General features: G+C 38.0%; 1 long non-coding RNA gene across 1 annotated transcript in view; it reads right to left on the bottom strand.

The window, feature by feature from the left end:
- LOC115071714 overlaps nt 1-17,801 on the bottom strand; it is an 82,107-nt gene that overhangs the window by 43,710 nt on the left and 20,596 nt on the right. The gene's annotated exons all lie outside the window — the stretch shown is intronic.

Here is a 17,801-nt window from a genome sequence, read left to right on the forward strand (position 1 = left end):
CTGTTCTGTTCTTTGATCTATATGTCTGTTTTGGTGACAATGCCATGCTGTTTTCTGTTAGTGTAGAATGTCTTGAAATCAGATACTGTGTTACCTGTAGTATTAATATTTGCTTTGGATTAATGTGGTTATTAGTATGTATGAATTTTGGATTTTTTTCTAGTTCTGTGTATAATATCATTAGCATTTTGATGATGATTTCATTGGATCTGAAAATTACTTTCAATAATACAGTCATTTTCAAAATATTAATTCTGCAAATCTATGAGCATGTGTGGTATTTCTGATTTTAGTGTTTTTTTTCAATTTCCTCAGTCTTTTCAAATTTTCACTGTAAATGTTATTTATTATTTACTTCTTTGGTTGGGGTTATTTCAAGGCATTTTATTTTCTTTTAAAGCTTCAGCATTTATGTTACTGTTAATTAGAAAGGCTTCTGAATTTTGTATATTGATTTTGTACCCTGTTACTTTACTGTGCTTATCAAATGTTCCAATTTTCTGCTGTAATCCTTAGAATCTTTTAAGTATTGGATCATGCCATCTGCAAATAAGGATAATTTAAAAATCTTCCTTTCCTATTTGTAGCATTTTTACATCACTCTCTTATCGTGAATGCATCCCCATCTTACTGCTCTAGCTAAAACAGTGCACCGAATAAGAGTGGGGAAAATAGATGCTCTTGTCTTGTTCCTGATTTTAGTGGGAATGTTGTGAGTTCCTCCTGCACTTTAACATAATATTGGGCATTGACTTTGCATATCACTTCTTTTATATAGAGGTATGTTTCTTCTATTACTGGTTTCTTTGGGATTTTAATCATGAAGATAGTTTAGACTTTGTTATTGGTCTTTAATGTATCTATTGATGGGATCATGTGATTTCTAACCTCAAGTCTATTTGGAATATTGCATTTATTAATTTGCACACATTGAATTATTCTTGCATCCCTGGAATGCACTCAACTTGATTATGGTGAATGATGTCTTTGATGTGTTGCTGAATTGGGTTTAACATTATTTTTTTTCCTTTTCATTAGGTACAAATTATTATTACTCCTTTTATGTTGTGTCCTTTTTGGTTTCAGTATTGGGATAATGCTGCCTTCATAAAACGAGTTTCATTTTTTGTTGTATGGACTATTTTGTGAAGCATAGGTATTACTTCCTTTTTAAAGGTCTGGTGGAATTCAGCAGTGAATCTATCTGGGGCTGGACTGTATTAGTTGGAAAACTTTTTAATCACTTCAATATCATTGCACATTGCAGATCTGTTTCCTCATATCTTCTTGGTAAAATTTTTGTAGGTCTTATGTGTCTATAAATTCATCCATTTGTTTTAGATTTTCCAATTTATCAGAATATAGGTTTTCAGAGTATTCCCTCATAATCTGATGCTCATTGATGTGGTTATGTGTCCCCTTTTATATCTAATTCATTAATTTGGATCTTCTCTCCATTTTGGCTAGTTTACCCAAGGTTTTGCCATTTTGTTTATCATTTCAAAGAAACTAGTCTTTGTGCTATTGATTCTTGTATTGTTCTTTGCACTTCCATTTCATTCGATTTCTGTCCCGATCTTTATTACTTCTTTCCATTTCCTGACTGGGATTGGGTTTGCTCTTCCTTATTGCTGAACCTGAGATTCATTAAATCATTTACTGGGGATCTTTATTTTTTAAATTTATTTTTATTTTATGTGTATGAATATTTAAGTGCAACTGTGTACAATGCCTGTAGAGGACAGAAGAGTGTTGGATACCCTGGAAATAGACTTAGGGATGGTTGTTAGGTGTTGCGAGGGTCCTCTTCAAGAGCAGCCAGTACTGTAAACTGCTGAACCATATATCCAGCCTCAAGAATCTCTACTTTTAAAAATATAGACTTTTTTTCTTTGAGTGGAATATTCTGTGGATGTCTGTTAAATCCATTTGATCATATTCAGACCCATACTGCATCCCTTCCCACCTTACTACCCCTTCCTAACTTCATTCCCTTTATTTTTAAAATTCATTTAATTAAAAATTATTTTTATTTTATATTTAAGAGAGTATTGCTTGCATGTATGTAAGTGAATCTGTGCCGTGCAACGCCCACGGAGGTCAGGAAAGGGTGTTGGATTCTTCTGGAACTGGAGTTATGGATGGTTGTTAGCTGCCATGTGGGTGCTGGAATCAAACCTGGGCCTTCTGTGAGAGCAGCCAATGCTCTGAACCACTGAGCTGTCTCTCCAGTCCTATTATTTAATTTAAGAAAAGGTCTATCTAGTCTAATTTGTGTTCCCCAAATGCTCTTGAGTGTGGGCCTATCCACTGGAGCCTAGTCACCCTACCCGGACTCTTTCTCTCCCATCAGCTATCAACTGACAATAGTTCCTCAGTTAGGGCTTGGCTTCTTGCCCACACTCCCATCCATGCTGGTGTTTTGCTTGGCTTGAGATTGACCTTATCTTGTTCATGCTGTTACAAGCACTATGGGTTCATATGTGCAACTGCCCTATTGTATATGGAAAACACAATTTCTTCCCATTCATCCACCACCTCTTACGAATTTTCCTTTCCTCCTTCTGCAATGATCCATGAGCCTTGGGAGGAGAGGGTGCAATACAGGTGTCCCATTTAGGGGTGAGTAGTCTCTTGTTCTCTGCAGGTTGACCAGATGTGGGTCTCTGTGTCAATGGCCATAAAGCTTCTCTGGTGAGAGCTGAGAGATGCACTCATCTATAGGTATAACAATACGTCATTGGTAGTTGGTTTAGTAGTATGTCTATTTAGCACAATAATAGTAGGTTTTCTCCTATGGTTTGTGACCTGTCTAGTCACAGGTTCTTGACCCTGATAACATTGCCACATATAGGCTCTATCTTGTGAAGTGGACCTTAAATTCAATCAGAAAGTGGGTAGTTAACGATAACATTCATTCCACTATAGCACCACTGGGCAGATCTTACTAGGCTGGTCATACTGGAGCTCCTAGAGTTCACAGCTAGGTGAAGTTGGTGATTACTTTTCTCTCCCAGTAGCATTCAGAGAACCTTCCAGCACTATGAAAGCTATGCAGCAGATAGGAAGCTTTGACACTAGTACCAGCTTGATTTCTCAATGTTTTTCTATGACATGTATACAGTGTCTTTAACAACAGGGTCTTACCATCAAGTTCTGGCAAGTAAGTAAGAGTAATAGTAACTAAGAGTAATAATAACTAAGAGTACTAGTAATAGTCAGTATAATTTGAGGGGCTATGGAACTTCCACGGTCAACAACTCCAAAAGAGTGAGTCAATTCCTGGCATTGGGCTTTTTATTTGCTAGACTGTGGTGACTGGTAGGGCATTGGTCCCCAGTTATAGGATAACTTTATTTAAACTCTTTTTATATTGCATATGTATGTATTTTAAAATGTTTCTATAGTAATAGGTTTTCATATGACTTTTTCTAAAGGCCTTTAGTGTTGGCTCTACCTTCCTACATGCCCTCCTCTGCTTGTCACCCATTCTCTGCCCCATTTAACTCTTCCTACTCTTTTATCCCCTGTTCCCTCTTTACAGCACTACATTCTATGAAGTCCCTCTCATGGTTTTCATCCTCACCCGCTGATGGAACCTTACTAGTTTCCTGACCTCTATGGCATTTCCAAATGAAACACACACACCTAAAGAGTCAAAGCTAGTATCCACTTATGAGAGAGAACACGGGACATTTGTTTCTCTCTGATTCTGGGTTACTCCATTCAATTTTATTTTTCTCCAGTTCTAGGGATTTAACTCCTAACTTGATAAATTTTTTTGCTCTTAACAGCTGAATAATATTCCAAAGTATAAATGTACCATGCTTTCATTATTCATTCATCAGTTGATGGACATCCTGGTTGTTTCCATTTCCTGGATATTGTGAATAGAGCAGCAATTGATATCTCTGTAGTAGGATATAAAGTATTTTGGGTACATGCCCAAGAATGGTATGGCTGGATCATGTGGCAGATCTATTTCTAGCTTTTGAAGAATCTCCACCCTGAGTTCCATAGTGACTGCACCAGTTTACACTTCCAGCAGCAGTGAATAAGTGTCTCCACTTCTCCACATTCTCACTTCCAGCAGCAGTGAATAAGTGTCTCCACTTCTCCACATCCTCACCAGCATCTCTCATCATTTGTATTTTGGGTCTTAGCCATTCTGACCAGTGTAAGATGAAATCCCAAAGTAGTTTTAATTTGCATTTCGCTGATAGCTAAGGAAATTGAACATTAAAAAAATATTTGTGTTTCATCTTTTGAGAACTCTCTGTTTAGTTTGTTGCCCCAATCTTTACATGGTCTCTGTTATTTTCACGTTAGTTTTTTGAGTTCTTTGTATATTCTGGAAAATAACTCTATGCTACATGTTTAAGTGGTAAAGATTTTTCCATTTTGTGGTCTGACTCATCATACAAATGATGTCCTTGCTGTACTTTTTAGTTGCATGGTGTCCCATTTGTCAGCTGTTGGTCTCAATGCCTGTACTATCAGGGTCCTCTTCAGAATGCCCTTTCCTGGGCCTATAAGCTGTAGTGTAACCCCTACTTTCTCCTCTATCAGATTCATGGAATCAGATATTATGCTGAGGTCCTTGATCCATTTGGAGTTGAGTTTTGTGCAGGATGAGAGATTAGAATCTATTTTAATTTTCTAAAATACGTGGATATCCAATTTGACCAGCACCATTTGTTGAACCGTGTGTATTATTTTTAGCCTTTTTGTCAAAAATCAGGTATGCTGTGCTTTTATTTTCATTCAATCCTAGAAATTTTAAAATTTCCTCTGGTTTCTCTCTTGACCAAGTTTTCATTTAATAGTGTGTAGTTTAGTTTCCATGTGGTTTTGTGCTTTCTGTAGTTTCTGATGGTGCTTATATCCAGTGTTATTCCTTTGTGTTTGGATAGAATTTAGGAAGTTATTTTGATTTTCCCATTTGTTGATTTTCTTCATGCCATAATAGGCAGTTGATTTTGGAGAAAGTTCCATGGGCTCTTAGAAGAAAGTATATTCTTTAGTGTTTGTGTGAGTCTTATGTAGCTGTCTATCAGATCCATTTGATTTATGATGTCATTTAATTCCAGAGTTTCTCTGTTTAGTTTTATTAATTTTTAAAATTTTTAATTATTATTTTTGTTTTATTTACCTGTATGTAATCAAGCGCACCCATGTCTTGCAATGCCTGCAGAAGTCAGAAGAAGGTGTCAGATCCCCTGAAACTGGAGTTTCAGGTGTTTTTTAGCCACCATGTGGGTGTTGGGAACCAATCCTAGGTCCTCTTCAAGAGTAGCCAGTGCTCTTAATCACTGAGGCATCTCTGCAGTCCCCTCTGTTTAGGTTTGTCTGGAAGATCTGTCTATTGGTGACAGTGGGGTATTAAAGTCATCCACTATCACTGTGTTGAAGTCAATCTGTGGCGTTCGGTCTAACAGTGTTTCTTTTATGAAGTTGGTTGCCCCTGTGTTTGGTGTGTAAATGTTTAGCATTGTCACATCTTCCTGGTGGATTTCCCCTTTAATGAATGTGAATGTATCCTTCCTTATCTCTTTGGACTAGTTTTGGTTTGGAGTTCATTTTGTCAGACATAAATATAATTATACCTGTCTATTTTTCAGTTCCATTTGGTTGGAATACCTTTTTCATCCTTTTATCCTAAGGTGGTGTTGATCATTAATGGTGACTGTATTTCCTGGAGGAAGCAAAAAGATTGACCATGTTTTCTGTCCAATTGGTTAGTCTGTCTCTTTTTATCAGCGGAGTTGAGACCTTTAATATTGAGGATTATTATTAACCAATGCTCATTAATTGCTGTTATTTAGTTATGGTATTGTTTTTTAGACCTCTTTCGATTAACTCCTGGAATTTTTTTTGCTTGTATCCTCTTGGGTGTATTCCATCTTCTCTTCAGACTGAAGTATTCCTTCTAGTGTCCTCTGCAGAGCTGGCTTAGTGGTCATAAATTCCTTTAGTTTGTGATTATCATGGGGAATTTTTCTCTATCCATCAATTATGATGGATAATGATGTGATACATAGCAATCTGAATTTCAGGTATTGGGCTTCAGAGTTTGAAATACATGATTCCAAGTCCTTTTAGAGCTTCTGTTGAAAAACCTGCTGTTTGGATGGGTTTGCTTTTATGTGACTTCATAATGCTGTCCTGTGACTTTCCAAGTTCTTTGTTCTGTAAATATTTTCTGGTCTTATTTGGCTGTCATTCTAACGGCTCCCTCTATCCGTGTTGCCATCTCTGTTTCTAGATTTGGATTTTTTGGTAATCATTTTATCAAATATACTTCCTATGTCCTTAGTGTGTCCTTTTCCTCCTTTTTCTATGCCTCTGACTCATAAACTTGGTTTTAGAATGGTATCTCATAGATCTTGTATGTTCTGCTCATACTTACTACTTTATTTGTATTCTCTGAAGATTCTAATTCAGTATTTGTATTCATTGATTGAATTCCTCTTTCATATATTAAATTAACTTCCTTATGTAATCAGCTGTTTATTTTAGTTGTCTTTGAATTTATTCTGAAGTTTATGTGTGCCCTCTTTGAGTTTTCTGAAATGTTTTATGATCATTCTTTTTAATTCTTTGTTATTTTGTCTAAATCACTCTCATTGGAACCTAGTCTGTGAGACTGGTGATTTTTTTCCCAGGAGTTGTGTTGCCTTGATTTTCATGTCTCTTATGTTTCATCACTGGGATTTTCACATCTGGGATTAGGTTGGTGGCTGCATTTATTTTTAAACGCCTTTATTCTTTCAGTTCAAGTTTTGCGATGTGCTAGTGTGACTAGATAGTGGGATTGAGGTCTCCTTTTTCCATCTGTACTTAGCGTGCTCGTAGGCCAGTTTCTATACTCTCAATTCATGTGTTCAAAGCACTGTACACAATCTCCAGCAACACTTAGAGAGTAGAATGTTAGCTGCAGAAGTAGCCCCAACTTATGAATAGTCCGATGCCACACCCTTTGGAAGGAGCCAACGCCAAATTTTTTGTACTAGTTGCAATCCAAGGCTCATTGGGAGTCAGATGATAGGTAGGCCTGCACTGGCATTCCAATCCAGTCCCAAAGTCCAGTATTTTCAGACTTCTCAGAGAAAAGATATTTCTCTCTCAGGAAACTTAAGAAGCATCCTATAACTCAGCACAACCGTTGTGTTCACAGGTGGGAGTGGAAGGAAATTACTCGCCATTAACTTCATATTGGGTTAAAACGCTGCTTCAGAGGATATCTCCTTTCCTGCAGCTAATCATAATAGAGTCTTTATAAGTATGGCAAATCCAGAGAAAAGATTCCCTTTGGAGTCTGTGCCTGATGATTGATGGGTGGGATAGCTTGAACTCCAGACACCTATTGTTTAATTTACCATGCAGGAAATGGAGGCATTGCCTAGGAGCAAGTAGTTGGGTTGATTGCTGTAGATGATTGTGTAGCCATATGTATAGAGGTCTTTACCTCCATTACTGTTTCCAATTACAGAGTATGGAAGGGACTCATATTTGACAGTTATTCATCTAGGTGAGATCACTTCGGTCAACTCCTTTACCTTCAGTCTCACCCCAACTGATCATTGACCCACCTAGGAGATATCTGGGGTTTTGTGCAGTGAGGCTGATCAGGAATACAAGCTTTTTCTTTGGTGATAACTGAATTTTGTTTTCCTTCTTTTGATGAATTCACACATTTTGTTGCCATTGACATATTTGTTATTCCACATAAAAGAAGTTAAAATAAATCATTGGCTAGTTAGGCTTAAATTAAATGTATTATTTAAAATGGAGTCCACATGCAGACTCTGTGTGTATGTATGTGTTTCTATTTGTCATGTGTGCTGCATAGCTTTACTTGTCAACCTGACACACCTGGGTAGAGAGAGCCTCACTTGGGGAACTTCCTCCATTGGACTGGCCTGCAGCCAAGACTATGGGGTATTTTCTTGATTTTTGAGTGATGTGGAAGGGCCCGGTCCACTGTGGACAGTGCCACCCCTGAACAGCTTGTTCTGTATTGTGTAAGAAAGCAGGCCAGGGGACCAAGCCAGTAAGCAACATTCCTCCATGGCCTGCGCCTCCAGGTTCCTGACCTGAGTTCCTACCTTGAGCTCCCTGATGAACTGTGACTTGGGAAATGTTAGTCAAATAAACCCCTTCCTTCCCAAGTTGGTTTTGGTCATATATTTTTGTTATGGAAATTGAAGGCAAACTAGAACACCATGTAAGGCTATGTACTTGTTTTTAGTGGTATAAAGCATTATGAAAAACTTAAAACATAATCTGTCATTTAATGAACAGAAAGTAAATATCTTTTTTTTATTTTTTAATTAATTAATTTATTTTTTTATTTTATGTGTATGTGTGTGTTGCCTGCATGTAGGTAAGTGCACCCATGTCGTGCAATGCCCACAGAGGACAGAAGAGGCTGTCAGATCCCCTGGATTCACCTGCCCACTTCGCTGATGCTTGTGTCTGAATCACACAATGGGTAGAACTTGGGCTTCGCATGGTATCAGGGCTGTAAATTCTTTTTTTAATATTTGATTTTTTTTAATATATTTTATGTGTATGAGTGTATTGTCTGCATGTATGTGAGTGCACCTGTGTTGTGCAATGCTGCAGAGGTGAGAAGAGGGCGTCAGATTTCCCTAGAACTGGAGTTAAGGATAGTTTGTAGCTTCCATGTGGGTGCTGGGAATCGAAGCCAGGTTCTCTGCAAGAGCAGTCAGTGCTCTTAACCGCTGAGCCATCTCTCCAGCCCAGAAAGTAAATATCTTTAGTTTTTCTGAATCATTTCTGTGCCTATCTTTATTTGCATCCACTTGCAACTTCTCATTTCTCTTACTACACTGAGATAAAAATTTCTATATGATACTTTTAAACCTGACAGTATTGATATGTTTATACCAGTAGCTTGTAACTAAATGAATTCATCGGTAATCTTATGCTGTTTATCTAATATAATTTATTTTATTAGCAATATGATATGTTAATTTAAAATAGTAATACATACACATTATGGATAACATAAAATATAGAAAGGCATAAAGAAGCAATGTTAGTGAATAGTTACACAGCACTTATTTCTCCAAAGTAAATTAAAAGAGAATCAAAGCCGGGTGTGGTGGCGCACGCCTTTAATCCCAGCACTTGGGAGGCAGAGGCAGGCAAATCTCTGTGAGTTCGAGGCCAGCCTGGTCTACATAGTGAGTTCCAGGACAGTTGGAGCTACAGGGAGACCCTGTCCAAAAAAAAAAAAAAAAAAAAAAAAAAGAGAGAGACTCAAGTGTCCATATTCCTGCCAGTGTTTTGGTGTTCTTTCTCTCCCAGGAGCCCAGTAGACTTCCAGGCCTCAGTGGGAAGAATCTGGTATCAATCCACCTGCTATTCCTTCTGTCTCTTACCACACCCTGCACCCCTGCCTGCTTTTCTTCCCGCCCTCTTGGCATGGACCCATGAGGAACTTGGCTATTGATTCCAATCCAGGTTGGCCCTCCTTGTACTTCAACAGGTTACAACTCTTCATCCAACTATAATTTCTTCTATATCAATTTTGCTTAAAAAAACTCTCCTGCCTCCAAAAGTCTTAGGATAAGGTTGAAATGCTGTCTATGTGGTATGGCTTTACCACCATATCTGTTTTATATCCACTTAGTTTTTACAGTCAGGGATTATTTCTTTTTAGAAAGTATTTATTTATTTATTTACATAAGTGTTTTGCCTTTGTGTATGGTTAAGAGTATCAGTGTTGTGCAATGCCTGCAGAGGCCAGAAAAGGTCATCAGATTCATTGGAACTAGAGCTACAGATGGTTGTTAATCACCATATGGGTGCTGGGAACTGAACCTGGGTCCTCTGCAAGGGCAGCCAGTACTCTTAACTGCTGACCCATCTGTCCAACTCACAGGGATCATTTCTTACTAGCCTCGTGACTCATTCTCCATGCATAACTTTCACATTTGTTTCACATGGGAATAGAAAAGCAAAATATAGATGAAGTCATTAGTGAAAGACCCAACTATGTAAGTAGATAAAAAAATCATCCCTTGTCCATTCTCCCAAAGGATAAGTACCACAAGAATTACTGGGTAAGGTCAAAACAGTGGGTGCAGGCACAGTGGAGTCTAGATGACTGGTTCCTTTTAGAGTGATGCCATGTTAGGCCTTCATGACTCCGTGTTCTGGCTTTGACCAACACTCACAACAATTTCCTTTTAATCCTTTCATTTTAATATCTATATCTATATCTATCTATCTATCTATCTATCTATCTATCTATCTATCTATCTATCATCTATCTGCTATAGACAAATGTTTGTGTTTCCCCAAATTTTTATGTTGTAACTCTGATCACTAAACCAAAAGCATTTGAATACAGGGCCTTTGAAAAGTAACTAAGCCTTGAGGGTAGAACACTCTGGAAGGTAATTAATGCCTTGTGAGAAGAAGTATTTTTGTTTCTCTGCTCTTTACCACATGAAGACACAACAAGCTATAAACTAGGAAAAGGCTCTTGCCTAAATTCAACTACATCATCACCTTGATCTTGGACATTCCGTTTTTAGAACTGCAAGGAAAACATTTCCTGATACCAAAGCCACACAGTCTGTGCCACTGGTTTTATTTATAAAAGTCAAAACTAAGGCAATGCAATTTTTAAATTTATTTTTAGATCTTTTATTTATTATTTCTATTTTCATGTGCATGAGTGTATTACTTGCATGTATATAAGTGTACCCATGTCATGCAATGCCTGTGGAGGTCAGAAGAGGGTGTTGAATCCCCTGCAACTAGAGTTACATACGGTTGTTAACTGCTATGTGGGTGTTAGGAACTGAACCCAGGTCCTCCATAGGAGCAGCCAGTATTCTGAACTGTTGAGTCATCTCTCCAGCCCCACACAATTTTAACTGTATATTTTCATGCACATTCCCTAGTTTCAGGCATCCAAGTCAGAGGCAGTAAGTTCACTGGTAATCCTAGCTAACAGTCAAGAGGTGGAGGCAGGAGGATCAGGAGTTCAGGGCCAGCCTGGCCTGCAAAGGGACTTCAAGGCCAGCCTTAGGTACACGAGATCCCATCTCAAATAAACAAAACCAAAAAAGGCATTTTTACTTTTTATTTTAATAGTTGGACTTGGAGTAATTGAAAACAAGTGAAATGTAATGAAGTGTTTATGTGTGAAGAATATACTGAAATCTGACTAAGTAAAAAGATTGTGGGTGACTAGGTAATTGTAGCAAGAAGATTGATTCTTGTTCCACAAAGAACTTTACTCAAAAACTGTCTGAATCCTGTCATTGTGATAGACAGTTAGGCTGAGTTGGGTGTGTGAATAATCCAAAGAGCAAGGACACTAACTAGAGATGGCTGAATGTGGGAAGACGTACCTTGGGGTCACACCAGGTAGGGATATCAGCTCCCTAACATCATCACCTCCCAGCAGCACAGAAGTTCTAAAGCAGCGACTGAGGACAGTTGCTATGGATACCTACAACCTAAGAAGGAATATTCAGTTTTCAATCTTTTAGCAAGATACAAAGAAGTTTTATTGATCAGAACAAGATTGTGGGAATAATTAGGTATAACCAGCATAGAGTTTTTAAAAATAGACTCAGGGATTTAGAGTTGTCCTTTGAAATTTTGCTGCAGAGTGCCATTGTTTGTGTCTCGGGTATGGCACCATTTACATATTCACACCCACTGGTCATATGCAAGACTTCATATTGGATATACTTTCCCTGATTAATACTTAAAAGCCTTTTCAGAATTGAAAGCTTGAATAACTTGAGAACACTGCATCCTATGGCTATGAGAAGATGTATTTTCTAAAGTAGCCAATAGGTAACAAATAAGAAAGGGCAGACATTACAGCATCTGGACTCCAAAGCAGGACCTGAGTGTGAAGAACGAGCAGGTAAAATAAAGGCCTGCAATCTGTGGCATGCTCAAATTTTTGTTTTATTCTTTCTATGTGACTTTGCTCAAGTTATTTAAGCTTTCTGAGCCTCTACAACCTCATCTCTAAAAATGATAATTATATGTAGTTTTGCAAGATATCATTTATTCTTGTGAGCATTAAATAAGGTAATTAATACTGAAGAATCAATATGAGGTAGACATTGTAATGTTTTCTGTGCCAGCAAATTAATTCTTCAAGTTCTCATTTCAGCAGGATTTAAAGGTATTTTATTAACGTAGCAGTTAAATAAGGGATTTCTTTTTAATGAATTTTAAAGGTCTTTCTTTTAAAAAATAGAATTAGCCGGACATGGTGGCACGTGCCTGTAGTCCCAGCACTTGGGAGGCAGAATCAGGTGGATCTCTGTGAGTTCAAGGCCAGCCTGGTCTACATAGTGAGTTTCAGGACAGCTGGGGCCACAGGGAGGCCTTGCTTCAAAAAGACAAAAAAAAGAATAATTAAAGAAAAAGAGCTTAAAACAACCTCCTCTTGTGATAGAATCTTTCTCTAAGTGTCACTGTATAATTGTTGGCTGACTGCATTTCACTGACGTGAAAAATCATCATGTTAGAGCAAATGTTCTTGGTAAACAGACCACACATACAATTCTCGGAAGTCCATGAGGGTAGTGTCACCGTGAAGGCTGTTGTAGAAGAAATTCTATTTATCCTAATTCTCCTTTTTAAAAAATTTAAGTTTACACACATATTTGTCTTAAGTTAGAGCCCCATATTTAACTAACAGCTAATCGAACCAACTCTGAAAAACAAAAATCTACTCAGGGTTCTCAGAACAAAGATGGCCAACAGCATCCTAATGGAGAAGAACTCGAAGCATTTCCACTAAAATTAGGAATGAGAGTAAAATTAGGAACCAGACAAGCATGATGGCTGTGGGACTGTTTTTTTTTTCTGGGCCTCATTTTTTTATTGGAGTTTTGTGTATTTCATATACAACATCTTAATCATCGTTATACCTCGTCCCCATCAGCACCCTCCTATAGCCTCCCCTGGATTTCATGCATTGTCGTTTATGTTACGGCCTATTGAGTTAAGCTAGTGTATCCAGATGTTCAGTGCAAGTTTATCCACTGTTATAGTCAACCTGTATAGAGTCACTCCTTTAAAGAAGATCAGTTCATCCTCACCCACTAGTAATCAGCTACCCGATATCTTCAACTAAGATTGGGGCCTGCTGCCATTTCCACAGTTTTATGCTGGGTTTTTGACTGATTGAGTTTGCATGGGTCTTGTACATGCTGTCACCATTGCTGTAAGCTGCTATGATCAAGAGAGCCTGTGAGGTTCTATTTCAATTTAATCATGCACCTCTTCCCCTGGTTCTTAAAATCTTTCCATACTCTCTTCCACAATGGATCCTGAGTCCTGAGTTCATTGCCCTCTGTTGCACGAAGGAGCTTCATTGATGGAAGTCAAGAGATACATTAGAAATCTCTCTACTCCTTGTTCCACTATGTTCCAAGAGTCTTAGGTGTAGAAGCTCCATTGCAGATGTGTCACTTAAGATTGGGCATCTCACAGACACTTAATCTCTGTGTATGGCCAGTTGTGGAACTCTATAATAGTCTCTGTCTATTGCAAAAGAAGTTTCTTCGATGAGTGATGACTGGCTATTTGTCTCTAAATATGTGTGGTCCAATCCCAGCTTTAAGGCCTGATACCCACAACAATGATCAGCACAGCAAGCTATATTGTGACAGTAGTGGCACTTTTATCTTGAGGGTAGTCAACAGCTACTTAATTGAACATAAAGTTCACTTAATGGGAGGGAAATCATGCTTGGTACTGTAAATATAGCCAAAAACACATTACTGGAGATGTCATAGATGTTAGGGATTGTGTTATATTGCCTCTGTTATGTTGCAATATGTCCCCTGTATTCTTGGGTTTCCAGAAATTTTATTATGAAGGGATGATAGATTTTGTTGAAGGCCTTTTCTGTATCTAATGAAATGATCATGGAAAGTGCTTGACTTTTATACAAAGGACAGTTAATTTACTGTGTTTTTTTTTATTGTGTTTCCATCCATTTAAAACAATATTTCTATGAACATTTTTTTGTGACTGCACATTTTTCTAATTTTTCTTCTAATGAAATTGTGGGTCTACTGTAATATGTAAAATGTTTGGAAACTGAATTACTGTCCATAACTTATAAAATAATATTTCTTGCTCTAGCCTTTCACCGCACATTTTCCTAATTCTTCAATATTACCGATAGAGAGACAGCTCAGTGGCTCAAAGCACTAGCTGCCCTTACAGAGGACCCAAGTCCAGTACCCAGGACCCTCATGGGAGCTAACAGCTATCAATAACTCCAATTCTAGAGGACCCAACACCTTCCTCTGGTCTCCATGGGCATCACATGCATGTGTATGGCCATACCTGCAAGAAAAAGATTCATACATAAAATAAAAAATAAAAACTTCAATACTGCTGACCATTCATACAACATTTATTTGTTCTTGTTGATTGCATAGTTGTCTACATTTTCTTATATTTGTTACTGTCTAGTAAAGGCTTCCTACATGACTATGCAAATTTTAGTGTTAAGATTTTGAATTGAATATAGAAAATGTGCATGCTACCTGCTTTTTAAACAGCTTAAAACTTGCTCTCCCAGGCCCTCCTTGTACCATATCTCATAGCTCTTTAAGTGAAGTATTTATATTTTAAATTACAAGGGTCTGAAAATAGATTTCATTTGGAAGTTCAAATGGAAGATCAAATCTAAGATTTATGCTCTTTAGAAGAGGGCTTACTAACATTCAAAATTCCATAAACACAGTTTACCTCATATTATTCTTACACCTTTCATCAACATTTCATGTGGAACTAAAAAGAGAAAATGTAAATACTATTATTCATCATTCAGAATCCTTGAATAGTTGGAAAGGACCTTTCAAGTTCTAGTTCAGCAACCTAATCAGTTCATAAAGAAGACATTCCAACTTCATGAGGCAACTTGCAGTGGAAAGCCTTCAAACCCAGGCACCTGGTTTTGAATACCGATTCTGCCACTTACAAAAATGAATGTACTCACTGGGATCATGGGGTTTTGTCACCTGTCTCACATGTTAATGCTTGTCATTGGAGAAGTCTCCTTCCTGTCCTTTTACTGCCTGGCCAGTGATACTTGTATTAAGTTGGATAGAGTGGTATATGGCTTTTAATACCTTGATTACTTTATCATAAATTTTCTTCCTTATACCCTGGTACCTTTTATAGTTAAGGATTTTTGAAGTATGCTTATTAAGGAACACCATTTTACTTAAACAATGGGTTGGGATGGAACAGAGGTATGTCAGATATTCATTTGGTAGACTGAATGTGCTGTCTGTCAATGCTGTCTAAGGATCAGGAAGAACTTAACTATAATCTGAAAGTTGGACTCATTACTAGATGCAATGATAAAGTCACACAGTACAGGAAATGCAGAAAAAGTCTTCAAGGATTATTGTAGGGTCTGAACTCAGGCAATTTTGATTAAGTGGCTTTGCTCCATATTGAATGCTTTCAGAATCTGGGCTAACTCTGAAATTTTATATTTAAAGCATCTATAAGGTAGTTAAAACAAAGTGAGGTTAAAGCCAAATGAAAGATGCAGCAGTTACTAATACCAGCCTGGATACTAAGGCGTTTGGCACTCTTGTGGTTGGTATAGCGCCCTTGTCAGTGTGCTTGGAGAAGTGGTGCAGTGGTCTTGCATTTTCTCACTTCATTGTGGTCACTGATATTGGTGACCTAGAAGGCTGTTCATATTCAACAGGTGATCCTCCGAAGCTTGTTTAGGAATTCAAAGCTACCTCATTTGTTTAGTCAGCTTTCTGCAGCTTTGGTGAAATACAAGAGAAAACCACCTTAAAAGAGGGGTGATTTCATAGGCATATAGTTACATAGGGTTCAATCCCACAGCTCGGTCTATTGCTTTGAGAATGTAGAATCACAGTACAACATGGTGGGAACACGTAGTAGAGGAATATTTACCTTGCGGTGACCAAGAAGCAGAGAGAGATGAAAAGAGCCCAGGGTGTTGGCACTCAAAGGCCTGCACCAGTGACTTAACTTCTTCTATTAGTCCCACCCCCTAAAGGTTCTACCACATGCCAATAGCATCACAGTCTAATGACCTAGTCTTTAGCACATGGGCCTTTGGTGGACATCAAAGATCTACATATCAAGCCTAGCTATAGATGCCTGGTTGGTATCTGGAAGTCAGAAGCTGCCTTTCTTTTCCCTCTGGATATACTATCTCTCTGGCCATTTCTCAGTTAAGGAGAGACTAGAAAAACACTATGGCCAAAGAGACATAGACAGAAATATTCTAGAAGCTTCTTGAAAAAATCTTAACTTACAGATATTGACATCTTCACTTCTGCCTGCCGAAATCTCTGTCTTCCTATTGGGAAGGGGATTAAGTCTAAGAGCATTTTGCCACTGTTAACACAAGGTCACAAAGACCTGAGGCTCCTTGGCATCACTGACCTGCTGCACAGATCCAACGATGCTAACTCTGGATTTCTCATCATGGGAGAGAAGCATTTTTAAAGCCACTTCAGAAAGGCCTTCTGTTGGCTAGTTGTTTCTGAAAGCATTCCTAAAACACTATGTATTCATATTCATTGGTTTACTGAAGAAGGGACTCTTCTAGAAGTTAAATTTTTATGATGGCTCAGAGCATATTCTATTTGGAGATACAGCTTGACATTTACTACTCTCCTATCTTAAAAATTAGGCTTATATGAAGTGAATGAATTACTATTCTTTCTGCTTCATAAATTTTGTCATTATTACTTTGTTCAGGTGCAACTGCTTCCTTGGTTTTAGAAACCTGCATAAAAAAATTATAAACTTTTCAGATTAAGTTCAGCAGAAGTGTGGGAACATTTGTAGACCTAATTATTAAAAGGGTGGAATACATCTACAAACAATATTGTTAGATAATTTGACTTCACCACTGAAATGGTCCCTCTTACTATTGTGATGTGTTAAGCCTTGTGCATCGGTTGGATTTTAGTGGTTGTTAAAATAGTAGTGAAAAGAACACCTGTCCTCATAGGAGGAAAATTTCTTGGTTACTCCAGTGCTACTGTGGTTAGAAGTACAGGAACAGCTGGACATGGTGGTGCATGCCTGTTGTCCCAGCACTCGGGAGGCAGAGACAGGTGGATCTCTGTGAGTTCAAGGCCAGCCTGGTCTACATAGTGAGTTCCAGGTCAGCTGGGGCTACAGGGATACCCTGTCTTAAAACAACCAACCAAATAAAACCAAAAACAGTAGTCATAGGCCAGCAAGATGGCTCAGCAGGTGGAGGAGCTTGGCTGCCAAAGGATGAGCACAGCAGATGATTACCATTGGCATTTGCTTTGTAGGAAATGGAACTACAAGGTTAGAAGGGCATGCCAGATACAGGATGAGAATTCTCAATAAAAATGGGTAAATGGGGCTTAGGGAAAATTCATGTAATGAGATTAGATTCATATATTAAAAACTACATGCCTATGGTCAGACTGAATTTAATCTACCCATCAAATGACAATTATTCTACAAGTGCTTTTTAAAAATATTTTTGCATCTTGTACATAGTAGGTACAAATAATTGTTGTTCAAGATGAAACATATGGGACATTATAGAATGGGTTAACATCTAAATTTGTGCAATAATAGGACAGTGGCAGGGATGGCAGAGTATGGAGGCTCTAGTGGGAGAGGAAGACTGTCTATCTGACGAGTTTATATTCATGCTCAGAAGCCAAGGAACTCAGAAAGTAAGCGACTGTGACCAGTAATAGTCATATATATAGAGATTAGAA

Source organism: Nannospalax galili, unplaced genomic scaffold, assembly GCF_000622305.1.
Source record: "Nannospalax galili isolate Female #2095 unplaced genomic scaffold, S.galili_v1.0 scaffold41, whole genome shotgun sequence".
NCBI lineage: Eukaryota > Metazoa > Chordata > Mammalia > Rodentia > Spalacidae > Nannospalax > Nannospalax galili.